This window comes from Mastomys coucha, unplaced genomic scaffold (genome assembly GCF_008632895.1).
Source record: "Mastomys coucha isolate ucsf_1 unplaced genomic scaffold, UCSF_Mcou_1 pScaffold22, whole genome shotgun sequence".
Taxonomy (NCBI): domain Eukaryota; kingdom Metazoa; phylum Chordata; class Mammalia; order Rodentia; family Muridae; genus Mastomys; species Mastomys coucha.
This window is the reverse complement of record NW_022196905.1, coordinates 229,245,573-229,264,631: the sequence shown is the minus strand read 5'-3', so window position 1 is coordinate 229,264,631 and position 19,059 is coordinate 229,245,573. Positions and strand designations below refer to the sequence as shown.

The window sequence follows — 19,059 nt, the reverse complement described above, 5'->3', positions numbered from 1 at the left end:
CTCCTCCTCCTCCCCCCCCCTCCTCTTTAAAGGTATTTAGGATCAAAGTTAGGTCCTTATGTATACTGGCTATACTTTTAGCCCCAATATTCAGTTTTTAAAAATTCAGGTGTTTTCCTGAACTGTATACATCATAAAAACAAGGGGGGTTTGTTGTTGTTGCTGCTGTTGTTGTTGTTGTTTCTGAGACAGGGTCTCACCAAGTAACTCTGGCTGGCCTGGAACTCACTATGTAGAGAAGACTGATCTTAAACTCTTAGAGATCCTCCTGCCTCTGTCGACCCTCCTGAATGCTGTTGTTACATGTGTGTGCCACCACATGCAGCTAGAATAAGTCCTGTTTGTTTGTTCCATTCTTTGTTTTTATAATAGAATGATGCTGGAATTTAAAGTACAGAACAGGAAGGGGGGGCTATGAATGATCACGAGTATGAGCTACAGTGATATACTGTGGGGGTGCACATGGTATGAGGTACAGTGGTATATTGTGGCAGTGCACACAGTAGGAGGTACAGTGGTATATTGTGGTGGTGCACACAGTGTTAGGTACAGTGGTGTACTGTGATGGTATACACAGTGGGAGGAGGACAGGTGGCTCCTGAGTAATGGCTGGCTTGAGTTATATAATGACTTCCTAGCAGTCTGGGTTTCATAGGGAGACCCTAACTTAAACAAACAAACAAAAAAAAGAGTATAACATTGGGTAGGCTGGTGCATGCATTAATCCCAACATTGGGGAGGCAGAAGCAGGTAGAGGCAGAGTTCTCACTTCTAGGAGGAGGAGGCAAACCATAGGTAAGTAGGCCAGGGTGATCTATTTCTTTGTTGGCATTGCTTGCTACCGTTTTGCTGCCGGGTAGGTTGTTCTAGCTTTGCCAATCTCTGTATATTAAGGAATGAGAGAGATGAGTGGGAGACGACAAGGGGTGAAATTTCAGAGCGAGGGAGAGTGTGTTGCGTAAGCATCTACCTTCAGCAGGGAGCACAAAGGCATGTCTGGGTGTGTGCAGGAGGGTACTACAGTCCTGGTTTGTGTGCAGGCATGTCTAGGTGTGTGTACGCAGGTGTCACGGTCCTGGTGTGTGTGCAGGCCACTTTGGTACAAGTGCTGGTTCTCATTACTTCAGTAAATGTCACCTCTATGACTCCCACTGTCCACTTCCCAACTCAATGCTAGATGCATTAGAAATGTGTTTGGGGACACTTTTATTACCCGGCACTGTGATCTGCAGTGGAACTTGCAGCAATGGTGTGGTAGCTCTGTGGTACATTTGCCTAGCATGCATGAGGCCTGAGTTTAATCCTAAGCAATGCCAAAAATAAAAAAACTAGACCTGATGGTTTACAAATATAATTCAGGCTAACTAAGGTAAAAAGATCACAAGTATGTGGCCAGCCTGGACAACTTAGTGAGACCCTGTCTCAAAATAAGAAAAGTAAAAAGAAGGGCCTAGCCAGCTGGCCTAGCATAAGCAAGGCCCTAGGCTCAATATTCAATACAGCGGAAGTCGAGGGGGGGGATAAGCTTGTCCTCAGGGGCCCACAGTTTAAAAAGAAGGCTGACAAGCGATCAGCAAGGCCATTTGGCAGAGTAAGCACTCTGGAAGAGGAAGTAGAGAGGACCCGGGGGAGCTGGGTCTAAAAGGCAGTAGGGAGCTGAGAATGTATCCTAGAGAGAATTGTCCTAGCTGACATCTGAAAGATGAAGTGGGACAGGATAGGGAAGAGGGAAGAAGAGCCTGTCAGGTAGGGAGACATTGGCGACAAAGACCTGGGGATTGGGTCCTCCAGCGCTTGGGGAAATTCTATTGCTTTAGCTAAGGCAAGTTCTACCTGGGAGGGATCTGGGGGAGTTCTGGGCCCAGGTATAGAGCCCACATGGTAGTGGCCATCAGCCAAGGGTGAGAACATTCTCAAATTAAAAAACACTTAGCTAAAAGCATTTTTAAAAAACCTTTTCTGGCAGGGTGGTGGTGGCAAACACCTTTGATCCCAGCCCTTGGAAGGCAGAGACATGTGGATCTCTGAGTTGGAGGCCAGCTCTACAGAATGAATTCCAGGACAGTCAGGGCTATATTGAAACCTCAACTCCTCAAGAAAGAAGTCTCTCCTGAGTCAGGCATAGTGGCTCAACAGTCACAACTGTCATGCCTACCACTCAAGGGGCAAGGGCAGGATTGTGAAATCTACGTGCATACGCATACACGTGTGAGCACACACACACACACACACACACACACACACACATACACACACACACACACACACACACACACACACGTCATAGAAGCATGGTGTGAAAAATGTCTAATCCCAGCACTGGGGAAACAGAGGCAAAAAACTCAGGAGTTCAAGGTCATTCCCTGTTCTTAGTAAGGTCAAGGCCAGCAGAAGATGCAGGAAACCTTGATGCAATCAAACAAAAGATCAAAAGCAGAGTCTAAGACAACCTGACTATTAACTTTCCATTTACAAAGGACAATTGGGCATCTTCTACTACTGCACCCCACTAGCACAACGGAAATGAGTCTAGCCTTCAACTCCTGGATCTCTCTGCCTTCGTTTCCTGAGGATTATCAACATAGATCCTCAGCCACATGCCACACCCACTTTGCATTATGATTGAGACAAGGGTCTGAGTATGTCCAAGCCAGCCTTCTACTACAAGGTAGTAGATGATCTTGAACTTCCAATCCTCTTGCTTCAATCGCCCACTGGCTAAGATTATAGGCATACATCACCATGCCCAGTTTTACATTTTATTATACAAGAAACTGAGGTCTAAGGAAGAAAAGTACCTAAGGTTATCGGCTCTTTCATGCATGCACTCACTGACACAGCTACCGGTCTGGACAGGCTTGAACGAGGTGCTGTGGTTCCAGCAGGGAGGAACACAAACATTTCCTATTCAACCTTCAACCAATTAAAATGCTGATCCCAATTCCAGGGCTCTTCCCAGCACCCAGAACCCAGGTTGGATTTGTCAGTTCCAGGGGACTGGGTGCCTTGGTGCCTTCTTGATCTGCTATCCCTGGGACGACCATCCAAAGAGCACAGTAATCGTTATGCAAATGTAGCGCTTAGACGAGGTGTGGAACCAGACCTTACAGGACTCTCGAATACGGAGACTCAGCACGGACCAAGTTTGCTTTCGTCTGGATGGGAGCCTTCTCAGTCCACTTTTATTCACCGTGAATGCTTTTACACTCTCACCTTTGGCTAGTCTCCTTCCAAGCACCAACGAATAAAAGTAGAAATGAGATAAAGGTTGTTTCAAAGGCAGAGGAGGAAGGGAAGAGGGGGAAGGCGAGAGCAGAGAATAAACTATTAGAAAAGACACTGAACCAACTTTACCTTCCACACAACCTTGCTGTGAGCCAGCCTTAGCCAAGGTCAGGGATGCCTGGCAAACCCCACCCAGACAGATATCCCGGAAAGCTGCCTGGGAGTGGCTGATGCGTGTCCCCAGAGCCTGGGCAATGTTATTTCCTGGGCAACTACAAGTTACACAGGCTGAAAGCTATGACTGCATGTCTGGGGCAGGGTGGGAGGCCTTGCCAGAAGGTGGGGGTGGGGCAGGAGCAGGGGAGGAGGGGCTGAGCCTTGGCTGGTTTTGCACAGACAAATCTCTTCATTTTTCCAGACTGGAAAAAGCTGTTTGGGCTGTGCACATTTGCAGAGAGTCACGGTCTTTACTATGCTTCCTGGCTCTGCAGCTCTCTTCTTGTCATTCAGTCAAACCCAGCGTGTATTTTTTCATGAGGAGAGCTGAACAGACTGTGCGGTCTCTTCCCCCCATGTTGTGCTCAAAAACACACCACAAGTGACTTAAAAAGCCCCACCTCCTCACTTGGACAGCAGGGGTTCGGGGTAGCATGCTATAGAGACAAAGACCTAAGTATAGACAAACATTGTCTCCCAGTTGGAGTTGCGCTCACACTATTTTCCTAGCACTAGCACACACACACACACACACACACACACACACACACACCCCTTTTTCTTCTACTTCTCTTTTTAAAAACAAAACAAAACAAAACAGAATACTATACCAGTAACCAATTCCAGTATTTTACACATGTTTCTTCCTTATCTATATTGTCAGGAGCACAGGTAGGGCCAGAAATGAGTTAGTGAATTTTTAAAAATGCTTTCTTGCCAAAATGTGCCCCTCCCCAATGTTTCTACCCAGAGAACCCTCATCTAATAGCAAATGTGTGTATGTGCATTTTCTATGCCAACCAATTCTCTAACACCAGCTGGTGCCTACAATGCAATTCAGTTCTGACAGTGACTACCTAGGGTTGGCATGAGAGCCCACAGGTTGAAGGCTCTGTCCCAAACACCATCTGTATTTCAAAAACTCCACACACCCCAGGACAACTGTGAACCCAGGTCACAAGTTCTGTCTCAAGAAAACAAAGAGAGGGCTGGGGAGTTGGTTCATCAATTAAGAGCACTTATTGTTCCTGCAGGGACCTGAGTTCGATTCTCAGACCTACACAATGACTTCAACCATCTGTAACTCTGGTCCCAAGGGAGTCAAAGCCCTCTGTTTAGGCACCAAGTTCACACATGATATGCATACAAACATACAGACAAAACAATCATGCACATAAAATATTAAAGCTAATTATGTTATTTATTTATTTATTTATTTATTTTGTTTTTTCGAGACAGGGTTTCTCTGTGTAGCCCTGACTGTGCTGGAACTCACTCTGTATTCCAGGCTGGCCTCGAACTCAGAAGTCCACCTGCCTCTGCCTCCCAAGTGCTGGGATTAAAGGCATGCGCCACCATTGCCCTGCTTATTATTTTTTAAAGAAAGAGAAATGGAAGTGCTCCAAGTGAACATCTAGAAATGAATAGGTAAACAGATTTTATACATAGTACCTCTAACATGAAGTAGGTCTGGCATGGTTTACAGCCCTGTAATCCCAGCACTTGGGAAGGATAGGATCCTTGCAAGTTTGAGGCTAGCCTGGTTTATATAGCAATCCTGTCTCTAAATAAATAAATAAATATCAAAATGCAATAGTATTCAGCATTGCAAAGACAGAGACTTCTAACAAATGTTCAGGGGAAGCCAGGCAGTGGCGGCAAATGCTTTAACCCAGTACTCAGTTGAGACAGAGGCAGGCCGATCTCTAAGTTTGAGGCTAGCCTGGTCAGCAGAGGGAACTTCAGGACAGCCAGGAGGGCTACACAAAGAAACGCTATGATGAAACAGACTGCCTCCATCCTAGGCTTGAAAGCTATCTTTTAGCAAAGACAAATTTAGTTCATTCCTGTTTATGATTAGACCTTTTATTCCTCAAGGATTGGGCTATGCCCCACCTGCAACCTTAACTACAAATGGTTCTATACTGCCTGTTCCAGGAAACAACAATCATGTCTTTGTTTCAAAAAGTTGTTATAATCATCTTGAAACCCTACCTTTGTTTCAAAATATTGTTATGACTACCTGTTGTTATGACTACGTGTTAAGACCACCTTATTATGTTATATTCCTGTAACCCCGCCTATTTGCCCATCAAATTCCCCAATTAGAAAACCCCTTACTTCTGAACTATAAAAACTTTATTTTCCCCCACATCCAATGTTGACCCCCTACCTTTTAAAAAACGATTTATTTATTCATGCACTTTATGTATATGAGTGTTCTGTCTTCATGCACATCAGAAGGGAAAATTAGATCCCATTACAGATGGCTGTGAGCCACCATGCAGTTACTGGGAATTAAACTTAGGACCTTTGGAAAAGCATTCAAATGCTTTTAGCTGCTAAGCCATCTTTCCAGCCTCCTCAAAAGCTGACCGCTTGAATCCCACCTTAGGGGGTCGCAGCCCGTGTACATGAATTTAAAAACTTGATTTAATTAATTTGGTCATGATAATTGGGGTAGGTAGTCTTTCCTCTTGAATCTTTGGGATTAATACTCATGTATATGAATGCTTGGCCATGAGTGCTTGGCATTATTAGGAGGTGTGGCTTTGTTGGAGTAGGTGTGGCTTTGTTGTAGAAAGTGTGTCCCTGGGGTGGGCTTTGAGGTCTCATATGCTCAAGCTACACCCAGTGTGGCTCATAGTTTCCTTCTGCCTGCGGATCGTGATCTAGAACTCTTAGCTACCTTTCCAGCACCATGCCTGCATCCCCCCATGTTTCTAGCCATGATGATAATAGACTTAACCTCTGAATTGTTAACCCAGCCCCAATTAAATGCTTTCTTTTATAAGGGTTGCCGTGGTCATTGTGTCTCTTCGTAGCAATAGAAATCCTAACTAAGACACCCTTCAGGTTGGCTGGTTGGCTAACCAGCCTCCCGAAACACAGGGAACCACTCTTCTTGCATTTGCCATTTTTTTTTTTTATAAAGGATACAAGTCTGCAACAGTCAAATGGGAGAGATGCAGCACTAGGCAGATGAGGTGAGGCAGGGATGCAATACTAGGCAGGTGAGGTGAGGCAGGGAGCAGAGCCTCACCTACCTCTGGGCCAGCCAACTGCCCAGCGCTTTGTCAGTTCACCCCATGGTCTCTAACCCTCCTAGGCTGCCAGCACTCCTCTATCCTTCCCAAAGAGAGGTAGACAAGGGCTCCAGAAAGTTCCAAGTCTCTAATCACTCCATTCTTAAGTGACTGGCCTGGCAAGGGACTAGGTAGGGGCCTCGCCTTGGGTATATTAGCATAATGAAAGGAGTGAGTGGAGAGGGCTCCTTAGAATAATAAATGCCAATCATTCAGGAAACTCCAAGGCTTTAAGTACTCTGACGTTAGGGACCAAGACAAAGGCCAGATGCCTAACTCAAGACTGCAGCCCCAGATGCCAGGAGAGGAAATCATTCGAGGAAACATTTTATGCGAAGACATGAATTAAACACAAAAAGTATCAGCTGAACGCTTGCTCTCGTGTACTTAAGGGTGGAGAGGAACAGAGGTCAGCATCAACTTTCCTTTCTCAGTGCTAGAGAGAAAACTCAGGGCCCCACGCATGCTAGGTGAGTGCTCCCAAAGTGTGCGTTGTGCTTTGTTTTATTTTGTTTTTAACTAAATACATAGTGTTGATGCATTTGTATTAATTGTGTGTATCTTTTGATTGCATGGATGGATGTGTACCACATGCATGCCTATACCCTGCAGAGGCTAGAAGACGTATGTCTGCTCCCCTGGCAGTGGAGAAAATGACGGTTGTGAAGTACCACGTGGGTGCTGGAAACTTAGTCTAGATCACCACAAGAGCAACAAGTGGCCCTAACCATTGGGCGATCTCTCAATTCCCCCATTTCTTTTTCTTTCCTTTCCTTTTTCTATTTCTTTCCTTTCCTATTTTTATTTATCTTTAAGTATTTAAAGCCTGGCATGATGGTGCGCACCTTTAATCCTAGCATTTGGGAGGCAGAGGCAGTGAAGTCAAGCCCAATCTGGTCTACATAGCAAGTTTCAGGTCTTGTCTCAAAAACAAACAGGAAAGTAGTTAGTGTGTGTACGTGTCTGTATGTGTGTGCACACATGCATGGTGTACGTACACGGGGGGGGGGGGTGCAAGTCACGGTTCATATGCGAAAGTACAAAGACAACTTTTGGGGACCACATTTTATATTGGGTTAAGCAGATGGCCCAGCAGGTAAAGACACTTGCTTCTAAACCTGATGACCTGAATCTGGTCCTCAAGACCCACATGGCAGAAAGAAAGAACCAATTCCTGTAAATTGCCCTCTGACCCCCACATGCACCATGGTACTTGAGCATGTGCTCGAGGACAAATGTAGTAAGAACATTTTGACACCAAGGATGTGCCTGAGGAAAATGCTTTCCTAGGCCCTCCACACCACATATCAAGGTTCTGCAAGCTTAATGCAAGCCAAAGAGCTCAAATCTACCTAATACCAGGATGTAACCAATCTCGCTCAATCAACCTAAAAAGCATGTGTTCCCCGGGAAGGGGCTCGCTTTCATAGATGATACATAATGACAATATATTTCCCGGCAATCTCTGGCCTTCCAGACGAGAAGGTAAGTAACCAGGTACTCAATGCTGCAAGTTAGCACCATTGCAACACTGTAACAAAAGCCCTCATCCTGCTCCCGGTTGGCAAAGCACAAAGCCATCCTTCACAATATAAAAACTGAAATAACTCAGGAGGTAGTGGTAAACAGATGTCTGTGAGTTCCAGGCCAGCGAGATCTATGTATTGTTCCAGGACAACCGGGACTGCCTCGAAAAAACAACCAACAAGGAGGTAAAAGCCAGCCACGGTGGCTCATGACTGTATTCTTGCCACTCAGGTGGTAGAAATGACACAAATCTGAGGCCAGCCCATTCCATACAGTGGGCTCTAGGCCAGCCAAAAAGACAGCAAAGAAAGAGAGTGAGCAGGAGAGCAGAGAGGAGAGGGGTCATAGCTTTCCTTTCTGAAGTAGAAAGGCAGGAATGGGAACCGTGTTTTGGTTGCCATGGCAATGGGAATAGGAGTTGGCTGGGGCTGGCGGTAGCTGCAGCTGAGGTGGAACAAGCGCTTGGGAGCTGGGCCCTGTGGCAGAGGGGGCTTCCAGCTCGGAAGAAGACAGCAGACTTACCTGAGAGGAAGAGGTAGAAAAGGAGACAGACCAGACGCTGTCTCAGACTCTGGAGCCCAGGAATTCTGCAGTCATCAGGAGTGCCACAAAACAGGCAGTGTGTGTCTGTGCTATATAAGTGTCCCACAGGCCTGAAAAACAAGAAGCAAAATAAATCCAAGGCTTGGAAAAGAACTGAAAGCGTGTCTGTTGTCACTGAACCGCAGACTGGAGACCCAAGAGGACACCTCCCAGGCACAGGCGCTGGGAGCACTGTCCCTTGACTGTCTCTGTCCCCAGCGTGGTCCTGGTTCTGCTCCTTCCCCTGTTCTTGGACTTGAAGTTCCTGCGGCAGGTGGGAGGTCTCCGTGGTGTTGGGGCTCTAGGGGCATCTAGGCTCGGACTATTCTCCATGGCATGGGCTGGAGACATAGCTTGGTTAGGCGTAGAGCAGTAATGGGCCTCTGCAGTCCCTTTGCTGGGTCTACCTGAGGCAGTGTTATGCTCTCTAGTCCTAACCCAGGAAGAGAAATCCCCTGGCTGTTCCTTACAGAGAGAGCAGGGTGAATGGCCAGGACAATCTCAGATTATAAATGAACTCACGCTTGGGATTTTTGCCTTTTTCAGAGATAGGAAAGGGGCCATTGAGATGGCTCAGTAGACAAAGGCACTTGCTACCAAGCCTAAGGACCTGAGTTCTATCTCCCAGGTCATGGGATGGAAGGAGAGAACAGACTCCTTTACAGGTCATTCTCTGGTCCTCACACCCCACCAAACCCCATACACCACATCTCACCCACACACACACACACACACACACACACACACACACACACACACTACACCCCCCTCCCACACAAAAATGAATAAATTTATTTAAAAAGAGAAAATGAGAGAGTAGCTGGGTGGCTGGAGGTGTGACTGCGTAGAACACTTGCCTCAAGTTTCTTAGTACCTGGATTCCATTCCCAGCACTAAGAGGAGAGTAAAGGAAGAAAGGGCGAGGGCAGGATATGAATGAGAACTGATTTACTCTGTAGTTAGGCTAGTCTTGAACTCAGGGTTCAAAAGGTCTTAGTCTCCTAAGTAGCTGGGAAAAACACATGAATCCACTAAACAATTTTCCTTCCTTCTTTCCTTCCTTCCTTCCTTTGTTCCTTCTTTCCTTCCTTCCTTCCTTCCTTCCTTCCTTCCTCTTCCCTCCTCCTTCTTCCCCCCTCCTCGTCGTCCTCCTCCTCGTCCTCCACCTCCTCTTCTTCTCTCTCTGGAGACTTGTTCAGCAGGTCTGAGTGTAGAAGAAGCTGTTGGCCTCTTGGCATAAGGCGAAGCTTGCGCTTGCACCACAGATGAGGAACTTGATCTTGGAGTCCTGAAACTGCTTGAGGGCCGGCCCACAGCACTGGCCTGCTGCAACCTCTTCCACTTTCATGATCTGCTGGTTAGAGTGAGTGCACACTGTGATTAAGCACCCATGACTTGGTAGCATGGTGAGATGGTGCCTGCTGTGGTTGGTCCGGTACTCACTGTCCATGTGTGTGCCACAGTGGGAGTCCTATGGGGAGTGCAGCCCCATAGATACTGAAGCTCTTCACATGCAGCGGCTGCTTCTCAAACACCAGCCCCCAGTACACTGTCTCCACCATCTCTCCTGATAACTTTATCTTATTCAGCTGGGACAAGAACTACCATCATCAGGACTTGGCTAACACAGAGTGCAAAGGTGCATATTCAGTACAATGGTGGAGAGTGGCATTTCAGAGTGGGCAAACAGTACCCCATTACTTGATACCCCAGAAATGTGCCCAAGGCCCTCATGCCACTCTGGCCACGTTCACTACCACCCACAAAAGGAAGGGATCCCGTTTCTCAAAGTGAGTGATAGAACATCACACCTGGCACCCTCCTCTTAGTATCTGTGCGCGCGCGCGCGCGCGCGCGCGCACACACACACACACACACACACACACACCTACATATTTAGGTATGTGGATACCACACACATGCATCATCACCCCAGAAAGAAATGGAAAGACCCCCATGTCCCAGGCACTGAAGACTTGATATGAGATGCTAATATGACTCCCACTGAGCTCCAGAGGGAGCCTCATAAAGATACTAGGCATAGTGTTGTGCATTCATTTGCAGTTCTAAGGCTCCAAACCAGGGCCTTGTACCCACTCGGAAAGTGCTGTTCCAGTGAGCTCTATGTCCATGCCTTTCAGTTTTTATTTTAAGACAGACTCTTGCTTCCAGGTTGGCCTCAAACTCCAATCTTCCAGGTTTAGTTTGTAAGTACCAAGGATATATGTGTACTAGCCCCACTTGTGTCTGGCAAAAACAGAGATTTCATACTAGGATTCATAAGGAATCTCAGAGGACTAAGTGGCTGAAATCATCCAAAAGGAAATTGGAAGGCTTATATATATCCTGACTTCAAAATGTACTACAGAACCATAGTATTCAAGACAATGTGGTAGTGGTGTGAAGGAAGCCGCCTAGACCAATGGAGCGAAAGAGCAACCCTAGAAACTTAACCCTTGCAGGTTTGATCAACCTATTTCAGCATGATGCCAGAACTTTTTGGAGAGGGATGGGATCTCCAAAAAATGATTTGGGAAACTGGACATACACGTACTAAAGACTGACGCTGGGTCCTGATTGCTAATCACACATAGAAATGAGCTCAGATACATCAAAGGCCTGAATCCTACCGTGGAAGCTAAAACTCTCCAAGGAGATAATGGGAAAAAGTTTCACAGCATGACACTTGGGGATAGCTTCTTAGACATGACACTGAAAGCACAGACAGCAAAAGAACTGAACAGATGAATTAAGGCTTCATCAAAATTTAAGACTTCTAAGCCAGGTGCAATGGCGCATGCTTTTAGCACTCAGGAAGGAGGCAGAGGCAGGCAGATCTCTGAATTTGAGGCCAGTCTGGTCTACAAAGTGAGATCTAAGACAGCTGGAGCTACACAGAGAAACAATGTCTCTAAAACAAAACAAAACAAAACAAAACAAAAACAAAACCTTCTGAGCCTGCTGTAGTAGCACACACTCTTGTATCCTCAGCCCCTGGAAAGCTCAGGCAGGAAGATTAAGGAAAGCTTGAGACAAGCATAGGCTACACAATGAGTTCCCGGCAGGCCATGAATGGCTACAGAGTTAGACTCCACCTCAAAATAAATAAAAATAGTCAACTACAACAAATAAAAAGCCTATGGATTTCAAATGACAGGAAGAGGTGCCAAGGTAACTCTAAGACACAGGCTCACACATCTGACAAGGAACTGATATGCACAATCTATGACAGACCTACAAATCAGCCACAAATCACCCAGCCAGATTAAAACTCAGGCAAATAGAACTGAGGAGGTGGCTCACTTGGTTAAGTACTTGCTCTGTAGGAAATGAGGTTTGGGGGCTGGTGAGATGGCTCAGAGGTTAAGAGCACTGACTGCTCCTCCGAAGGTCCTGAGTTTAGATGGCAACCACATGGTGGCTCACAACTCTCTGTAATGAGATCTGATGCCCTCTTCTGGTGTGTCTGAAGACAGTTCCAGTGTACTTACATATAACAATAAATAAATCTTTTTTTTTTTTAAAAGAAAATATGAGGTTTTAGATCCCTAAGAGCTAAGCAAAAACCTGGTCTGGCATTTATCATATCTAGCTCTAGGGAGCTCCAGGCTCATCAGAGACATTGTTTCAAATAATAAGGCAGAAAGGCTATAAAGATGGCTTAGGAGTTAAGAATGCTTGTTGCTCTTGCAGAGGATCCAGGTTTGATTCACAGCAGCCATGTGATGGCTGGAAACCATCTAGTCCTTAGGAATCTGATCCCTTTTCATCTCTGTGGGCACTGAACATACATGTGATACACACACACACACACACACACACACACACTACATGCAGGCAAAGTACTCATAAAATAAATAAATTTAAAAAAAGTTTGAGGATTGGACAAACACCTGCAGTGAACCTCTAGCCTTCAAATGCATGTACGTACACACAAACATGTGCATACACACACAGACATGTCCATGTGCACACACCACACACACGTGCATGTGTACTACATACACACATGTGCATGCACCCACACACACATGCATGCATAACACACACACATACCCGTAAAACAGGAGTAAAGGATATGAGCAGCCATGTCTCCAAATATGTTACACAAATGGAAAATAAATACATGGAAAAAGAACTTGGTGCCTGAAGCTGGGTGTGGTGGTACGTATCCCTAATCTTAACTCTGGGGGGAGACCCTCTCTCAAAACACCAAAAAAAGAAAAAAAATTAGAAAAACATCAACACTTCAAGCAGATAGGAACAACAGTTCTGACACAGAACACACACCCTGTACAACTCCCTGGCTTCAGGCCGAAGAGCCACCTCAATTAGAAGCTAAAATTGTAAATTTTGTGACATCCATTTTACCATTAGAAAATTCATACTTACACACAGATATAATTAATGGAAGTGACACAGAGTCTTTGTCTTGTCAAAGCTCACCACAGGTGCCAAGCCCCACAGGCTTGTACCAGGAGGTCAGTGCTGGCAGGCAGGAGAGAGAGATGAGAGGGGAGGGAGCCTTGCTCAGGGCAGGCCTGCAGGCCTGGCTGTCACAGGGTCTGAGGTGGTGAGGTGCTGAGAGGAAGGAGTGTGTCTGTGACTCTGGCTGCTCCAAGGAGGGAAGGGGACATGCTGCTTGGCTCTGGAGCAGCATGACAGCAGAGGTGGAGGGCCTGGTGGGTTGGAGAGGATGAGGAATCCTGTGAACTGGTGGTGGGCACATGGAGAAGAAAGACACGTTGCCTGTCAGAAGGATTCGGCGTGAGGCAGAAGGTGGGTGAGAATTCTGGATGGGAAGGAAGAGGAGGTGACCAGAGGGGTGCTGACTCACTGCAACGAGAGTCTTGTTACCTTAGAAGGGAATCTAGAAGGAACCCTCAGGCCAGAGTAACGCTGGCACTGGCGAGGACTGATGCTTGTTTGGGCCAGGCTTAGGTGCACGGCACCCAAGGAGCATCAGTGGCAGGTGGCAATATTGGTTCAGTTCTTTAGCTGAGAAAAGTGAAGCTCAGGAGATTCAGCAACCTGCTCAGGAGCATAGCCAGCCAGCAGGAGGTGGATCTGGGACAGGAACCAGCCCTCTAGGGACCTTGAACATCAATACATTTTAAGAAATCATTCCAAGGGCAGGGATGGAACATGTATCTCAGTGGTTAGAACACTTGCCTAATCATGCATGAGACCTGGGTTTAGTCCTCAGAACCACAACAAATGAGTCAGTGTTTGGTCTTGGGGTTAGAGAGGATGCCTGTTGAAGCCCTGTACCATCACCATTCCAACGAAAGTATTAATACTAGTTTGTAACAAATATACCACACATGGTGTCATTGTTGGATAATTGTAAGATAATTGAACTGTAGATATTGAAGCAGGAGAACGCTGGATTACTGTATCAATTCTGTTCATTTAAACTATTTTTTAAATAATTTTAAAAATACATACTGGGCCTGAGAGACGGCCCAATGAACAAAAGAGCAAAGGAGCTTGCTGCCGAGCCCGGTGATCTGAGCTTCATATCTGGAGCCCATATGGTGGAAGACAGGAGACAATCAACTCCACAAAGGTATCTCCTGGGGACTGAAGTGATGGCTGAGTGGTTAGGAGCTCTACTGCGCTAGCAGACGGCTCAGGTGGTTCCTAGAACTCACATAGGTGGCTCATAACCATTCTGAGGGATCAGATGCCCTCTTCTAGCCTCTGAGAACTCCTGCACAAGTGTAGTGCAGATAATTCATTTAGGCACATGTGCATTAGTCTCTCTCTCTCTCTCTCTCTCTCTCTCTCTCTCTCTTTCTCTCTCAATCTCTCTCTCAATCTCTCTCTCTCTCTCTCTCACACACACACACACACACATACACACAGACACAAATACAAAATCAATCTTTAAAAAGGTAAATAAGGCCAGGTATGGCGGCACATGCTTTTAATCCCAGCACTCAAGCAGCACGGGCTAGCAGATCTCTGTGAGTTTGAGGCCAGCCTGGTCCATACAGTTAGTTTGAGGACAGCCAAACCAAGGAGACCCTGTCTCCAAATAAGGCAATAATAAAGCTCTGTGTGTGTGTGTGTGTGCACGCGTGTGTGTGTTCTATTAAAAACAAGCAAATTTGGAGCTGAAGAGATGGTTCAGTGGTTAAGAGCACTCGCTGTTCTCCCAGGGGAACAGAGTTTGGCTCCCAGCATGCACCGCTATCAGGAGGTTTACAACTGTCTATAACTCCAGCTTCAGGAGATCTGACACTTCCGGCCTCAGACCTGCACTCACACGCACACACCCACAGGCAGACACAGACACACCTACACATAATTAAAAATAAAAATCGATCTTCGAAACAAACAAACAAAAAGAAAATTTCTGAGCCCATCTTCAGAAGCTGCCCCCAAATGTAGATCTAGGCTGAAGCCGGTTCCCACCTTGCCTGCTGACTAGCAGATGGACCACAGACCAAGTATGCATTCTCCTTTATCAGACCTGCCCCTCCTCCCCCGCCCCCTAGGTTAGGAATGGTGCCTCTTCCATTGGACTGGTAGCTTTCCCAGGGTGAGAATCAAGCTTTCCTTGTTAGACTGGACCTCTCCCTTAGGCCAAGGGGCCACCTTCCTTCTGGGGGTTGGGGGGGAGGCTCAAGGAGGCTCAGAAGCTCCACACACTCAGGTTCTCCACATGGCTTTTCTTTTTCTTTTGGGTCAGTCAGAGGTTCTCAGTGTGAATGAGAAGAAGAGCTGTGGTAGCTTGTGCTTTGTGTACAGTGCTAGGAATGGAAGGCAGGGCCTCAGGCATGCTAGAATCGTGCTCTTAGAGGGTACTGCATCCCCAGCCTTTGGACACTTTCTAAAGTTATGCAAAGATCTTTTCGCTTCAAAATAATAGGAATTTAAATTCTCTGTTATTTATGTATTTTGGATTTTTTTGTTTTGTTTTGTTTTGAGACAAGGTCTTGCCCTGTTTCAGAACACACTAACCATGAAGTCAAGCTCCTCTGGCCTTGGCACCCCAGAGGCTGGGACTATAAGAACAGACTACCGTGCATGGCTAACAATGCTAGCTAGCTCTCTGGTGAGCCAAAAGCAATATTCAACAGCAGCAAACTTAGGGAAGAGTGAGGCCTGAGGCTCGATCCCTAGCACGGAAAACAAAACAACAATACGGAAAACAAACAAACAAATAAACAAACGAACCAGCAGCCCCTGTGGATCATACGGAGGTCCGGCAGCCCCTGTAAATCATACCGAGGTGCGAGCTGAATGATAACAGCCACTAGTGGCTTAAAACTGTCATGCAGCACGGCCAGTGAGATAGCTCTGTAAAAGTGCTTGCCATGCAAGTCTCAGGTCCTGAATTTGATTCCTAGAACCGGGAGCAAAAGGTGGACGCACATCTGTAAACTCAGTCCTACCAGGTGACGGGCAGAAAGCAGCCTAAAGTAAGCCTCCCAGCAACAGGAACAACAGAGACCCTGTGTCAACAAGGCGGAAGGGAAGAACAGACCTGCTCACTACGGCGTGGCTTATACATGCCTACACACGTACACCCGCTGTCACTTGCTCACAAATAAACTGAAAATAAAACAACAAAACCCCTTCAATTTCCTGCAACACTGTCATTTCTATAGCAGAACAAAGTCTACATCACATTAAACTCTTTCTCTCTCTCTCTCTCTTTTTTTTTTTTTTGGAGACAGGGTCTTATGTGGCCAGACTGGCTTTGAACTCACAGTCAAGGATGACCCTGATCTTGTGATCTTCCCATCTCCGCTTCCCACATGCCAGAATTACAGACATGGTTTTATGTTGAGCTGGGGAGAGAACCCAGGGCTTTCTGTAGGATGGGCTGGCACTCTAACAACTGGGCTACATCCTCAGCCAGCAAAGCACTTCCTGATTACAAGAAATTGCTGCTCGAACTTAGACATTTGGTTAAAATGTGTGATTCGCCCGTGGGAGCCGTACATAGAACATCCCTGGTTACCAATCTGCCAAAGTCCTTAAGGAAGGGACAGGATGTGTCTCGAGACAAAGCTGGCCAAGCAAGGCCTGCAAATCAAATCAAGACTTGACAATGAGAAAAGAGAAAAGCAAGCGGACGGGCAGGCTGTATTAATGAATGCTGTGGAAATAATAGGCAGACAGAAATAATATGGTAGATGCTCGAGAGCAGCGCCAAGGGACGCCTCTGAGAGCTCGTGTTGTCTCTCATTGTCCAGGCTAATGGGAACTCTGGAAACTTCGTTAAGCAACACAAGCAACTCTGAGGTCTGGCCAGAGCTTCCAGGAAGTCTCTCTCTTTCCCGTTTTCATCCTCCTTACCTTCCCTCCCCCCCCCCCCCCCCCCCCCCCCCCCCCCGACCTCCTGGTGTGTTATATGCATGTGCTCATGTGTGTGCATGCTTATGTGTGCAGGAGTGCTTTTCTGTGCATGTGCCTGCTGAGGCCAGAGCTCCACCATGGTGGTCTTCTTCCTCCACCATTCTCCACCTTATGTTTTAATTTTAAACATCATCATCATCATGAGGTGGGGGGGGGGCACATGCCCTGGCACCATATGGAGGTCAGAAGACAACAATGTGGAATGTGTTCTCACCTTCCATGTTTTACAAGAGTTCCAGGATTGAATTTAGCTCCTCAGGCTTTTATTGTCCAGGCGCCTTTGCCTGCTGAGCCATTTCACAGCCCTATCCCAATTAATTGACTAAGACAGTGTCTTCCCTGAACTTGGAGCCTGAAGCAAGCTGCAGGGATCTATCTGCCCATCTCCATATACCCCTAGGACTGGTATCACACCACACACACACACACACACACACACACACACACACACACACACACACGCACACACGCACACACGCACACACACGCACACACACACACGATGATGTCTGGCTTTTTATGAGGGTGTGGGGATCCAAACTCGGATCTCTATACTTGCACTGCAGGGACCTGACTCACTGAGTCACCTCACCAGCCCCTTCAGGACAGTCATGAGGTTTTTTTCAGCCTGGTACCTGGAGTAACAGGAAGGAACTAGGTCGGTAATTGACCAGTCATGTCTGCCACAGGCACCGGGGTGGGGAATTCTGCCAGGGAACCTGCAGTTCTGAGCTCTCCTTAGAGGGTGCAAATATCTTAGGATATCCTGGACATGAAGTCATTTATCTTGCCCACTTTGGTTTGCTTCCGTGAATAACAACCTTCTAGCTAGAGCGTGCCTTTCCATGTGGCCTTCTGCATGGAGGATGAGGAATGTGCTGACGGAGTTCACAGAAGGGGTTCAGGCTGTTTCACAGTTCCCTCTCCCATTGTGATTTAATGTTTGTGGTCTGGCTTAGTCACCAACCTCTGGCAAGTTGGATTGGCCCATCCCTTTCTGTTGGACTATCTCCAAGTACACAGAAGAAGCTCCGCTCTTGCTTTGCGAAGATTCTGGACCACCAACCTCCAGCCTAGTATGATTTGGACCAGGAGGGATTTCTCCTTTATGGGTAAGCATGGCTCCTTCTCCTATTTTAAGATAAGGAGTGTGCTGGGGACTGAGACCAAGGCTTTGCACATGACAGGCAGGTGTCATACCACTGAGCCTCTCCCTAGCCTTTGCCTCCCTTTTGACTTGACTAAGCAGCGAGCCTTCAGTACATCTAAGACCCAGCCATAGTCATCTCCTGACCCAAAATGACCCTGAAAGAAAGAAAAAAATCAATAACAAAACCAACATTGTAAGTTTAAGAGAAGAGAATAAGGAAGAAGGAGACCCCTGCGCTTGGGGGAAGATGCCAATGATGAAGAACAGAACAAACTGAAGGAAATGGCAATGTTCAAACTACAGGAGCAAAGATCCAGGGAGACTTGGCTGGCATCCTGTCATCAACTGTCAAACAGGATTGCTGTGATGGAAAGGGGAGAGATTATTCTAGGAGGCTCCAGGAGAAAGCATAACAGCCAAGAGGTAGCAGGTATAGATCGACTGGAAAAAAACCAAACCAAACCAAACAACAACAACAACCCCCCCAAAACAAAACAAAAACAAAACAAAACAAAACAAAACAAAAAATCAAGGGACCTTGCATGCATGGTGGCATACAAGTATAATCCTAGTACTTGGGAGGCAGAGGTAGGACTATTACCTCAAGTTCAAAGCCAGTCTGGGCCACATTATGAGTTCCCATCTCAAAAAAGACAAGAAAAGGGACCAGCAAAACAGCTCAGCATCTTCCACCAGGCACCATGAAAAACTGACAACCTGAGTTTGAGCCTCTGCTTACATGGTGGAAGGAGAGAGTCAGCTGTCCTCTGACCTCCACATAGACCCTGCCACTACCACCACCACACACATGCAGTGATCATAAGAAATAAAATAAAGGCCAGGCGGTGGTGGCGCACGCCTTTAATCCCAGCACTTGGGAGGCAGAGGCAGGCGGATTTC

At 46.7% G+C, this 19,059-nt stretch overlaps 1 protein-coding gene and 1 pseudogene across 3 annotated transcripts in view; both read right to left on the bottom strand.

Moving 5' to 3' along the window:
• Positions 1–19,059, bottom strand: part of Chd9 (chromodomain helicase DNA binding protein 9) — a 227,019-nt gene that overhangs the window by 198,304 nt on the left and 9,656 nt on the right. For all 3 annotated transcript variants that reach the window (XM_031340823.1, XM_031340818.1, XM_031340824.1), the window contains exon 2: positions 8,577–8,707. The gene's annotated coding sequence lies outside the window, so the exon portion shown is untranslated. The remainder of the gene's footprint in view (positions 1–8,576; positions 8,708–19,059) is intronic.
• Positions 9,832–10,370, bottom strand: LOC116067859 (annotated as a pseudogene).